Here is a 14,186-nt window from a genome sequence, read left to right on the forward strand (position 1 = left end):
AGTTCACGGTACGTTAAATACAGGTGCGTTGCACATCCATTCAGATGAACTGAGAAATATCACAGATCGCTTGACGGAGAGTGAAACTCTGAAGCGCTCAGTCAGTGTGTTCGGCGAGTGAAAATATATCTGTGCTAAACTTATACTTAGCGTCCAACTCACACACTGGCGAGTAAAATCTGAGAATTTATTAGCCAGTGGCTAATATTATACATCATTTAGTCGCCCAGAGTGAAGATTAGTCGCATATGCGAGTGATTTACTCGCAATGTAGAGGGTTGAAGAGTCAACGATACTTGCATTATGCTCGTGCCAAAATTATAATATGTGAATACTAACTCTGTCAGGACCACTATCGTAAAAGATGATTGACAATTAGCATACAGTTTGGATTGGCAGTATGGTTCTGTTCTGGGCAAGAACTCCCTGCGCATCCATGCAGCCTAGCATGGATGAGGCTTAGATAGGTGTCATATTCCCATAGGTAGATGGGGATCAGCTGAAAGTCAGTGACCTGCCAGAACTAACGCTACGCTTGATTTTTAACCCATTCACATGTGGGATTAGTTTTATTTCTGGCTCTACGTATCTGCAAATGTTGCCTACTTGCAATAAAGAATATTTACTGTACAATGAGCCTGAGGTCTGCTTTGCAATTGCCAAATCTTCAGTGCTTGAACTTTAGTATGTAGCCATGGGTGCATAGTCATAGTTTTAGGCTGCAGGCTGCAAATAAGAGAACAGCAGAAGGCGAGATGTTGTCAGCCTTTAAAGTATGAGAGCATCTAAATGATCGATTTCCAGATGACGAGTGTTGATCTCTTGACTCTGTTATGGTGGGGGCTAATGACCAGTCAAGGAAAATACAGTGGTATTGCAGCACTATGATTTATCTTAACATTGTCATTATTCTCTTCTTAAGATATTTAAATGTGCCCAGTATTAATAAAAATAGTTAGTCTCAGCCTAAAACAGCATGCCCAATTGGCCACAGAATGCCCACTGAACATTCATGACCCAGCTAATGCATATTGCACACAAAAAGGGCACACAGCCAGCCAATCAGAAATTAATTCTGATTGGCTGGCTGCTAAAGGCATCTTTTGGAAATCAGGGGTACAGGTTTTATATCAGTACACCAGGTAACAAAGCATCTTTAGAAGTTACTAGTTGGAGGTTGAAAACTAAAATAAATAAAAAGGCTATGTGTTAAGATTTTTAATATATATAAAATGAAAATTCAACATTGCATCACAGAAATGAATTATATTTTAGAATATATTTAAATAGAAAACAGCTCTTTGAAACCACAATAATATTTCACAATATTACTGTTTTTACTGTATTTTTGATCAAATAAATGCAGCCTCGATGAGCATAAGAGACTTCACAATTTTGCCCATTAGCGTATACACACACATAAAAAAATACAAGGGTAATATAAGAGTCAATAGCATTCTCTACAATACCCGTTTATTCAAACAGCTCATACCTGGGCCCCAGGGAGCTGTTTAAACAGTCCTTTAGACACGTAGCTTGTGGCAGTACATGTGTATCACATTGCATTTAGCAGCTTTTATTGCACTGATGAGATCGATAAGAGTTTTCCGATCTCAAATGGGAAAAGAATTCCAATGAACGTGTGGCATTAGACTTGATGGAAATGATATGGAAACTCTCTGTGATGTATTACTTCTGAGCAAATTTCACCCTCGAGTGATTTGGACAGAGTTTTCTGTGTACGCAAATGTGTACATAACCGCTGGTGTTCTCTGATTCTGATATTATGTTCTGGTTGCATATAAATAGCGGAGAATCAGATGGCTATGTACTAAGGAAAGCAATGCTTTGCGATTACTAGCTCTTTGAGTCAACAAGCACAAGATTTTCTCTCTACATGAAGTCATTCACACTCAGCTTCCAGGAAATTGACTGTAGATAACGATGGTGAAAAAAGACAACGAAGCACTCCAAATTCAAGACCTCCCCCAGATTAAGGTCACCGCAGAGCTCTACACTTATGACCCATCATAAAAAAACGTGATCCGGAGGCAAGAAAATATGCCACGCCAAACTGCCAGGTAAGATGGATAAATCAGAACTTTGAAGTCAAGACCAAGTAAATGAAAAATAAATGAAAATCAACTGCAATTCTATGAGTCTGTAATTGTGCATCTACTTTACAAAGGCAAAACAGTAAAAATAGACAAAAATGGAGTTAGAACCGTATGGGGTCTCTTACACCAGTGCTTCTTAAATTGTGGGTCATTTAAAGTTGTCAGAGGGTGGTGTGTTCATGTGGGAAATATTACAAATATAAGTTCTCAAACAAGCTCGTTAAGGGCATAACCTATATTTACATATTTCTCACATGACGCAAATTAGGTGTGTCAAAAATCACAGAAATGTTACCTGTGGCACTTTTAAAGGGACAGTTCACAAAAAATTAAAAATGAAAGTCATTTATGTCTATTATTTTAAATAAAATAAATGTATGTCATTTTTGTCAATTATCTTATGTCATTTACTAACCCTCTTGTCTTTTTTGTGAGTATTATTTCATAATTCAGGCTTTTTTTCTCGCAATTCTGAGAAGAAAAGTCCTAATGTAAAATAAAATGTTGCAATCTTTGCAAAGTTTTCTCAGAAAAAGTCAGAATTGTGAAATATACCCCCAGTATCACAGACAAGGCTTCAGCCTATAGTCCCAGACTAAAATGTAAGTCTGAGCTGTTTCAGCTGAAAGAAACTTGCACAGATTGATCTTAAAATGTCAGTGCCCTTGTTTTGTCTCAAGATGCACACCAGTAATATTCTTTTTTTCTAAAGTATGTTTTAAAAAATTACTTAAATGTCCTAGTTGAACTTTGGTCTAATCCTGGTTTAGCCTAAGCCCTGTCTGTGAAACCAAGCCATAAATTCAGAATTGCTAATCACATTTTTTTTTTTCGTGGCAGAAAATGGCTTCCATTCTTCTAAAATAAATATGATTATATATTTAAAATAAATTGATTATACCTCTTTAGGTGGATGCTACCATGAAAATGTTGGTTAATCCGTTTTACATTGTCTGTTCTGGGACAGACAGGTTTGGCTTAACCAAACTCAGATTCAGACAAAAGAAAGTTTATATCAAATGATTCAATCAATAATAGTTTCAGTGTTGTGTAGTTGCTATATTTTGCCTTTGTATGACAAGATGCTCCACACAATAAAAAAAAAATATGGCCATTCTCCTACCTTTACCACAATAAAAACAATTGCAATTACTGTAGGGTGTCCTTCCAGCACCTATTACTGGCCCCATCACCACAACAGCAGCAGCAAAGCCTGATGGGATTGCCCCTTGAGCTTCAGTCTGCCATCTCCATCATTCTATCAACTTCAGTGTCTGTGTAAACTGAAATGGCATTACTGAGTGAATTACTGAGCATGGCAGATAGAAAAATTTTCTGAACCTTGTACGTGAGGATGCCTTATGTGAGTGTGCTTTTTCAAGTTCAAACAAAACTTTTGCTCTGTGTTTGAATCATTCCCCGTCTCTATGGAACGTACAATATACAGAAACGCAAGCAGATTTCTCCTTTGAACATTTAGGTGGCGGCTGTTTATTGCGTTCCTCTTTTCCAAGCAGGATCATCAATTATGTATAATATAAGACTATTACGATTTAGGCCTAAAAAAAAAAAGAAACAAGATTTAAGCCTGCCATTGAAAATCAAACCCACATCCCCCCTCTCTAATTGAAGTGAGTGATGAGCCTTTTTAATAAGAATCAATATGAGAAAAAAGGAAAATGCAGGATTGCGAGACAGGATTAATGCATCAGAAAAAGGGGGGGAAAAAGACTCAATTAAGACTCTTCTAAACTTTGGCAAGCGATAACCCATTAGCATTAAACACAGCAAACTAGAGACATCAACATTGAATCAGAACCAAGAATTTTTCAGGTATAAAAATTCTAAACGCATATTTATTGATGGCTTCAGAAAATACACTGCAAATGTAATCAAGGGCCACAAACACACACATATATATCTCAGCAGTTCGCGGCACCCTATTACAATTAAAATCACAGGCTCAGCATTCCCTGGACCCAGGTATTGATGATTCATTTTGCATTTTATCAGAGAAACAGAAATGCTGTTAAAAGGAGATCAGTCAGGGAGTAGGTATAAGGGGGCTCTCTCTAATTGCCTATTCATCAAAAGAGTTCCTCAAGTATATCCAGAGCTGAAATATCACGCATGACAACTGAACCGCACTCCATTAATTATGCTCCCAATGAACCAGGTTCACAACACTCCTCTTCTGGTTATTAGAATCGCAGTCTCTCTCTTCACTGGAGACTCACATAATCAGAGTCATACTTTAACAAACGAGGATAATCATTCACACTGTAAACAGAGCTGCAGGAATAAATCTTCAGACACACACACATCAACTGACGATGCACAATTTCTACATCAAATTGAAAAAAATGGTTAAGGAGGGGGTTGTTGGTACTTCACACACAATAGTGTGGGTGACGCATCATGGTTTTGTACACATATAAGAGCAAAACAAAAGACCATATAATAGCGCAGAAACTCATGTTGTACTAATGCTCGCTACTAATGTTGGAAAACAAATGAACCATCATTGACTTGGATCTTTGAGCTTTTAAATGATCTTTGTCAACTTTTTACTTAAGGGGTCATATGATGCGATTTCAATTTTTCCTTTCTCTTTGGAGTGTTACAAGCTCTTGGTGCATAAAGAAGATCTGTAAAGTTGCAAAGACTAAAGTCTCAAATCCAAAGAGATATTCTTTATAAAAGTTAAGAGTCAGCCACGCCTACCTAAAATGGCTCGTTCTAACACGCCCCCACCGCTGATACAACTTTGTTATCGCAGTCAGTGTTGCCAAGTTAGCAATTATGTTGGTAAATTTAGCAACTTTTCAGACTACCCTAGCAACTTTTTCTTCCAAAAGCACCTAGCAACAAATTTAGCTATTTTTTAACATTTATTTGGCAGCTTTTAGCAACTTTTGATAAGTGACTCAAACGATAAAAAGGCACAATTTACCATTAAAATTACACAAAAATAATACCGCATACCGCGCTATTGAGCCATTCAAAATTACCGCAAGGGAAATTCCTTCACCGTGACAGCCCTACTGCAAAGTACATCTCCAATCCTAATCAAATACACATTAACCAGCTAATTAAGATCTTCAGGAACATTTGATAATTACAGACAGGTTTGTTGGAGCAGGATTTGCACTGAACTCTGCAGGAAGGTAGCTCTTCAGGAACAGGATTGGGCATCCCTGTTCTACATGATCTACTGTGTAATCTATCACTCCTTTATCTGCTAAATATTTCACAGTTGTCCTACTTGTCCTCGACGTGTCTGTGGAAATCAGACATGGCCTATAAAGCAAACATCATAGATTTCTTTGCACCAAAATTAATTTTGCATTGAGAAATTTTATTTTTATACTCAGCTTCTCTATTTTTGTTTACGCAACTCTTGCATTCATAAACGCTGCTGTCTAATTCTATCTCTCTCTAAATCTAAAATTTATTTTATTTTATTCTATTCCTATTCTATCTATAGCACACCTGTACATACAATTTATTCTTTTTTTGTGGTTTATATTTATGCATGTGTATTTTATTCACATCTTATTTTTATTATCTGTGTGTTGTTGTTGTCTCCGTGTACTGGAAGCTTGTGACACTATAACAAATTCCTTGTATGTGCAAACATACTTGGCAATAAAGCTCTTTCTGATTCTGATTCTGATCCCTGCAAGCAGCTGCAACTGCTGACAAACTCATCTGTCATGTGCCAGTGTAAGTGTGTACACGGGATACATTGTGCCTCAGGGTTCTTAATGTTAACTGTTTAGGCTCAGGCCTCATTTTTACTTAGTTTTCACCGCATATAAAGAAATATTCTGAGTTTATGGAGTAAAAACAGCATTTACGGAATAATGCTGATTACCACAAAAATTGTTCTGACTCTTCCTTCTTTAAAAAAAAAAAAAGGCAAAAATCTAGGTTATGGTGTGGCATTTACAATGGAATGAAAATGGGGCCAATTTTTGAAGGAAGCTATTACTTTTTGAATAGCACTTACATTAATTCTTTTGTTAAAACCTGCATTGTCTGAGCTGATCCTTTTTATGGTTGTTTTAGGCTTTTAGGTGTTATGTTGCTGTGGCAACGAAGTTGTAAAATATGCTATAACTTTACGTAAAAAAAGATTAGAAAGCAAATTTTCATACTAAATAATGTTAACACAAATATTGTTTAGGTCTTGTGGCTATACTATTAACACAGCATATAACACATGTGCTGTCAATTGAGGATAACTTGTATTGAACCTGGAATATTCCTTTAAAGGGTTAAAGCTTGCTCGAGAACACACACACTTTTCTAGCGGCTCCTTGAGGCACAAGACTGATGAGAAAAAAATCTTCAAAGCCATAAACTGAGGCCTGCTCTGTTCGTTTGATGTGGAGATAATGATTAAGGTACATAGCGAGACAACATTTCTATTTGACTACAAATTGGAAAGAGTTGGAGATGGAGGTCTGAAACTCAACGAGGTGAAGAAAGATGATTGTCAGGGTCACTGAAGGTTTGGCTCCTAGAGTCAAATGTGACATAATTGGGACTGCACTGGATAAGGCTGGCTGTCAAGGTTATTATATGCTTTGCTTGGAACATTCGATTTGAAAAGCTTGAACCGTAGCTAGCGTACAATCTCAGCTAAGGGAGAAAATGCAACAGACATTTTTTCTATTTTCTAATAAGACCAGGTAAATTGGTGGTAACTCGGTCGTGCTCACCACTGGTATAGGGTTTCTGTAGGAGGACAGCAAGCAACTGACAGCAAGTAAACAAGATGAAGTTCAACCATCCTTCGATTTGAGCCAAAATGGCAACCAAAAATGACAGTTCACATTTAAAATTCGCCACAGGCAGCCATCTCGCTGGTGATTTATGTGAAGAATACATCTGTCTGTCTGTCTGATAAAGCGGATGCCAGTCCATGTGCCATAGCACGTTCTTCCTCTGCTTCAGGCCCTCCACAGCTATCAGTCCATCATTGTCATACAATAATTCTGCGTGTAATACCCGTCTGAGTCCCACAGAAACTGACATACTGTGTCTGCAGTGAGAGCATGTTAAACCCACTCAACATCCTGTAGAACAGGCCAATTTAACACAGGAATAAACCAATTATCTTCGAAGAGTAGGCAAATTTACAATAGGATTTTCACAATTCCTGTCGGACGTCCGTGTCAGGGGTTGGGCTCCTACACATTAGTCTCTTTCATGACCACACACATTTTCCTAGTCAAAAATCTCATTTTCACACACTCATAGAGAGAGACTTTAGCCTAATACAAACATCACATGCTCACATTCATAGTCTAGCGCAGATTGCACGCCACTAAAGAGAAATCGTTAATACAAGCGATGGTAGAAAAATGAACAGCAACTGAAGGAGCTTCTGTGATGTCCACATCTCTCTTGGCATGTAAACTCTGCTATATTGTAATAACTTTACAAATCAGATAGTACACACGCATTTTAACAGAACAATTCATTAAAGTGCCTTTATAAAAATATAAGCTTCACATTTTTACTTTAAAATACTTCAAAAATTGGCCCCATTGACCATTGTCACTACCTCACAGCTTCTTTTATCATCTTTTTTTGAAGGAAAATACATTTTTACGCAACGGTGCACTATAAATGCTGTCACTTGATCTTAACTTGTACTGAACTCAGAATATTATTGAAAGATATGAGTAGCCTTAGTGTCAAAGAGATCGTAAAATCAATTGGATTATAATACACCACCAAAAGAGACTATACATCCCGCTTGAAAGAGCAGCTGATGTTTGAGAGCTGTATTACAGAGTGGCACTAATCATAGTGTAGGATTTATAGTTGTCATTCAAATGTTTGTCTGACTGCTAGAATGGCATCAACCAATCAACCAAATCATTCTCATTCTCAGCACCAGTAAGATTAGGATACGTAACAGACAGTGTAAGAAAGAAGAGATGGACCACTTGTAGACAAATCCATCTTCTATAGCCACTTTTTCCTATGTTGGTCATAAAGGAGTGCTAGAGCCTACTTGTAGATACATGAATGGAAGAAACCACAACACTCAATATTTGAGCTAAAGACATAAAATTTATGATACTGTTGTTGCCGGATTTTATTGCTGATTTTATGTTATTGAGGCACAAACAATTTTGAAGGCTTCAGTCTTTCCCCATTTAAGCAGACAGAAGTTGTATTAATCACACAGAAAATAGCTGTCTTGGGCCATTGCCAAGATGGCTGCCGAGTGAACTGACTTGCACAGAAAAGGATTTGGCTACATTAAGATGATACCTGGGAACCAAGACCAATATTTGAAATAGAGAAATTCTTCCATCAGACACCACAGCTGTGTCTCATTCAAAACTGAATTGAGAATGCCTTTTAAAATCTAATGACAACATTTGAACTGCAGAACTACAATTTGAATGTAAATGTAAAATATAACTGTGATTTTCAATTCTGATATAAGACAAGCTTTGAATGCTGGCTTGAGGTTTGAAGATTTATAGGCATTACAGGCAGATAGAATGATAGAGATGGATGGATGGATGGATGGATGGATGGATGCACAAAATCGCGTTCAAAATCGGCAATGAATCGCCTGAGATTTTGAACGCGATTTTGTGTAGCGCTTGTCGGTGATCTATGGCTCAGGCTCTGTGTAGTAAATTCCGCTCCATCTGAAAGCACGTGATGGAGATTTACTACTAATCACCAGAAGCAGCTTTACTGACGAGATTCGCATGAAAATCGCATTTGATTTTTTTGCCCAGCCCTAAAACAAACTCTTGTTTCTAATTTGCTAAGGTTAGGTTGTGTTGCATAATAGGCCTTTTTCACAAATTACAACAGCGAATGTTTCAGGTTTGTATCTACAACACAAACACCTTTACACTCACCATTCCTCACTTCTTTTCATCCTTTTTCTTGTCCTCCTTGCATGTGCTCATCGTTGCATCTATTGTAAATTAAAGAAATGCCTACGGCTGTGAGTCAGACAGTCTTGCTGATGACAATAATAGCATTTCTCTATTGCCGTTTTCTTTGTCCAACATAAGTCGTCGAGCCAATGTCTCGTGTCTATTTCAACATGGATGCCTCCTCATTTTCTCCCCACACTATCTCTCTTTCTCAATTTCTCCCTTGGTAAATGCAAGAGCTTCTTGGGTGTAAACAATTACAAGCTTATTGCTGACACAGATTGCTGGAGTCGTGTTAAATAAAATCAGAGGAGTGTTCACCCGAACTGCAAGCTGCCTCCTGCCTGGCCCATTTTGTAACAGTGAACCTCCCCTTTCTCAAGCTTAGCCAAGCTGAAAGGGATTCTGTGCATCACAAAAAAAAAAAAAACATTTGTTCTGCATATACTTGCACTAAAAACAACAAAAACAAACAAAAAAATCCATATGTATCTGGGTCCCTTTGATAGCGCAAAATCATCAAAGGAGTAAAATGCATTTCAATTACAGGACACACACAGACAATTACTGTACAAGGAAGGACTAAATTGAAAAAATTAAGAAAGGTGTGTTTATGGACATCATAAGCACATAATACGAAATAAATGTAGAAATACAGTTGGAGTGCAGAGTGTCTGTTTTTGTCTTCTTTTTGGCTCTTCTTTAAGCATTTTTTCTGCTCCTCGTGTGTTTTTATAAGTGTTTCTGTAAGAATTTTTTCCTCTGCTTATTATTTTTCTTTGCCCAGCATGTGACAAGGGACAGAGGCCTTTCAGCTCTTCTAGTGTTCCAAGTAATGATGAAGAAGCCTGAAAGTTGATTTGAAAGGCCTGGCTGTATTGCAAAACTCCCCAAATCTCTAAGTCTCACAGATATGTCCAATGCTTGTAAGCCATTAGCTAGTATACCTAGAATGTAACACAAGCTAACCACACAAGACCTGCGCTATCTGCTTCATTCAGGAAAAAAACAGGCTGTCGCTGCTCTATTGGAGCCATAGCCATGCGAGTAAGATTTCCAACATATGGTGAGGCTGCACTTTGGGAGACCTGAGTTCGAGTCTCGGCTCAAGGTCCTTTTCTGGTTCAATCCCCTCTCTCCTCTACCATGATTTACTGTCTGTCCTTCTACTGTGCTATCTAAATAAAGGCAAAAAGCCCAAAAATATAACTTACAGAAAAAAAAATCGGGCAGTGCTATGCAAAAAAAACCCACAAAAAAAAACATCTCCCCACATTTAGAAATATCCATGTTCGGCCTCTCATTTAAAGATGTGTGAAGTGTGTCTTTTCTGCCTCTAGCGACAACAAACAGAACTGCACACCCTCCAACTGCCACTGGTCGGACTGACAGTCTTGTCCTGCCCACAATTGCCCACTCCATTGGTTGGGTCAATGGTCCTGTGTTCAGCTGGTTAGGATTCTCAAACAGTGTAAAGCCATAGTGTTGACACACTTTTCTGGTAAATCAACCAGTAAGGACTTATCATTAAGTATATAGGATTTACTATAAGTATAGATTATTTTTAGACAGTAGGCTACTTTATAGACAAAGCACATTATACACATTTAAGTGACAGACACTCCACAAATACTGGGGATACATATTAGATACCCTGCAAAATATGCATTGACTTCAGTCAAAGATATAGACAAAACAAATAAAAATTCAACATTTTTGTGGCATACTAATATCGATGTAACGTACGATACGCTAACGAAAAACGATCCAGCCTGCTGTTGCTATGGTTACCTTGCCAGACGAACGCGACTTCTGTTTGCATACGTCTATTTTGTAAACTCTGATTAACTTGTAATCTAACTTTTGTGGTTGAATTACAGCTTATGCTAGTGAACCGTATATACACACATATATAAAAAGGAATACATAGGCCTTCGAGACCACTCACAACCTTTTGTTGACTCTCTTTTTTGGATAGGGGTTAAGCTTTAGGGAGGTCAGACCTTGAAATCTCTGTCAAATCCAAACACATCATATACAGGTAGGCTATTTCACTCAAAACCAACGGGTGATGAAAGCAGCAGCAAATCTGCCTACTACCACCAGTAATCATTATTACAAATAAACATAGCAAAAACAACGTCTGTCCTACTAAAAGGGCATTCGTGCTATTAATATATTTTGGGGAAACACATGGCACGAGCAGCAGAGCGGGCGATCCAGCCCTGCCGCCGCCGCGCGCTCGCTCAAGCGCAGCCAGACTCACTTTGCGCCTAAAATCATTATTAGCGATTCAAATGAGTGTCATCAGTGACGCCGTCGTTAGAGAAGGGACTAACCGTTTAATATTTGCCCCGCGAACACCGGGGTGTCGGTAAACGTGTCTGCTGCTGCCCCGCGATTCCCTGAACGGCGACAGACAGACAGAAGCGAGCGCGCGCGCTCAGTCATGTGGAAGGTCCGCGTTTCCCAAGAGTGAGTCCAGTAGTTAATAACTCATATACATATATCACAAAACCACTGCTTATGTGTGGACAGGACGCAAGCCGTAGCCTACTGGAGTACATACTATAGTTTTTTTTTTTTTTTTTTGAGACATTAGGCTATCAATGGTGAGCATCAGTACTTTCTGTTGAATGTGTGTTCAATCAATGTGTTTATCTATACATTAATGAAAACAATCGTACAGCGGACTTTAGATGCACGTTAATATAAATTCAAGCGGACACAAACTGAACAAAACACGAGGGTGTTTCTTCTTATTCACGTGGATTTACAACCGGAACAGTCAATAAAGAAAAAATAAATAAAATAGGCTATATTCAATTTGAAATGAATACATTTTCAAATAAATCCTTCGTACGGCGCACGCGAGTGCTTATTCCTTAATCCTACATTCAAAAAAGAGACTCTAAAATATGAAGGAGACAGAAGCGCTGCCTTTGATAGCTCGCGGTAAATTCATCCCGTGTGATCATAGAAAATATGAATATTTTACCTTGTAATGTCGATCTTATTGCGTGGACTTTCTTTCCTGCGCTGAGTGAGTCTGTCGGTGTTCAATGACAAGTACTGAGTCAAATACTGTATGAACAGGGCAAACGCTGTTATCGCATCTCTCTCTCTCTCTCTCTCCCCTCTTCCTCTCTCTCCCATAATAAAACGACTGTTTTAAAATCCCTCATCACGTACTCACTCTCCCTCGCTCTCAGCAGTCTGCAGCCTATCACAACAATCATGACAACTATCTCTTACAGAAATCCCATGCATAATAGAAAATCAATTCCTATAATTTTGCGATCATCACAGTTTACAACATCATTAGGCCTTATTATTGTAGACTATCGGGTGAGTGCAGTTCTTTGCATTTCCCCCTATTTCAATCATTTCTCTTAGGCAAGACAGCACAACAGAAACACTATGTGAGTCCAATATTAAAAAGACTATCCCTCCTCCATCATAGAAGCAGAACGGAGCCAGTCAACGCATAAATGGTCGTATTATCCACCCGGGAATGACTGTTTTCTTTCTGTTTGGTGTTGCTGCCAAGGCTTCCTTTGTGTGTGTACGTGTGTCTGTGTATCTTTTGGGCTTTGAAGGGCACAGTTTTTAAAAAGTGATGAAGTCTTTGACCCATGTCGTCCTTCAGCTTCAATATCACCTCTTTTACTCATGACAATCGTTTAAAAACAACTGATCACAACAGCACAGGAAATGTATTTCAATGTTAACTAATGCTTAAATGGATAGTTCACCCAAAATGTAAAAAAAAAATTCTTTCATTTACCCTTATGGGGTTCCAAACTTGTATTTTTGAAGAAATTTTCAACTGTTTTTGTCCTTATGAAAGTCAAAGTGGTCCAAAACAACATTGTACCACTCTGGTGCGGTCGCACTTCAGGCAGGACTCGAAGGTCAATTTCCCTCTTTCCTCTCCCAAGATTTCTTGTCTGTCCTCCTAGTGTGCTATCTAAATAAACGCAAAAAAAGGATTATGTCGCCTAAATGTGAATGCATCTTAAGACACTTTTTTATATTTTCTTTTGTGTTCTGTTTTTCTTTTGTATTTGTGTTTTTGTGTTTCACACATATGTTGTTAGATGTTGCCAGTATATAGATGGTACTGATTGCATCCCTATAGCACACCCATTGGAGTTGCTTTTTTTTATTAAAGCAACTTGAATTCTTGTTAGCAGGTCCTCAACCCAAGCACTCAACATTTCAGCACAATGGTAACTCACCCAAAAACACCAACATAACAGAAAGTCTTTTGAAATACCAACATAATAGAACATTAAACATTAACAAGTCTCCCTGTTTCTCATCTTGCTAAAAAATAACACTTTATTTCATAATTTTCTCTCCCTATCCAACTAACATTGCAGATATTACAGTTGCTTAGCTAAATATAATATAGAGATGAAGACCGATGGAAAGTGGAAGCCGTGAAACATTAATCAAGTCAAGTCCCCTTCATTTTTATAGCGCTTAATACAATTCAATAGAGATTGTTTCAAAGAAGCTTCACAGTATTAAACACTAAAGTAACAGAATCAATGATGCAAACTTCAAAAATGAGGCAAATTCAAATTCTGCTGCAAAGCACCTATAGCAAGACAATTGTGTCATTATTCAGCTTCAGTCATTTCAGTGTTGGTTCAGTCCAGTTCAGTAAAGTTCATTCATTATGAAACAAGTTGAATTTAGCTATAAGCAGCTCTACTTTAGACAGCAGTGTTGTTCAACTCGATTCAGTTCAGTGTTGATTCGATTCAGTTCAATAAAAGTTTTAATGTTGCAAATTTCTTCCATTTGAACAAATTCAATTCAGCTATAAAGCAGAAGACAACAGTATCATTATTTAGCTTAATTCATTACTGAAGTCACTTTTAGACCAAGTTTTCTTTTGGTCAATGTGGCAATGGCCAACCTGAACCTGCTGCGAAATGTGTGTAGCGAATTCTTTCACCCTGAGGCTAAGTTGCATTGCCTATTTGAAATAACTGGATTTTTCCAGGAACGAAATTGCAGAACTCTGGTAAATTTGACTGCACCTTTACCGTTCCTGTAAAATTTGCCTAAAACGCCTAAAAAAGGCATACCCAAAGTAAATTGCATGCTGTTCTTGAACCATTTGGAGTACATA

The 14,186-nt window shown here is 37.9% G+C and overlaps 1 protein-coding gene across 1 annotated transcript in view; it reads right to left on the minus strand.

Annotated features, from left to right (window-relative positions):
- LOC107706285 (uncharacterized) overlaps positions 1-12,143 on the minus strand; it is a 162,369-nt gene extending 150,226 nt beyond the window's left edge. The window contains exon 1 of the mRNA XM_016509964.1: positions 12,039-12,143. The gene's annotated coding sequence lies outside the window, so the exon portion shown is untranslated. The remainder of the gene's footprint in view (positions 1-12,038) is intronic.
- Between the last annotated feature and the right edge of the window lie 2,043 nt (positions 12,144-14,186).

This window comes from Sinocyclocheilus rhinocerous, unplaced genomic scaffold, assembly GCF_001515625.1.
Source record: "Sinocyclocheilus rhinocerous isolate Xijiao unplaced genomic scaffold, SAMN03320098_v1.1 scaffold444, whole genome shotgun sequence".
NCBI lineage: Eukaryota > Metazoa > Chordata > Actinopteri > Cypriniformes > Cyprinidae > Sinocyclocheilus > Sinocyclocheilus rhinocerous.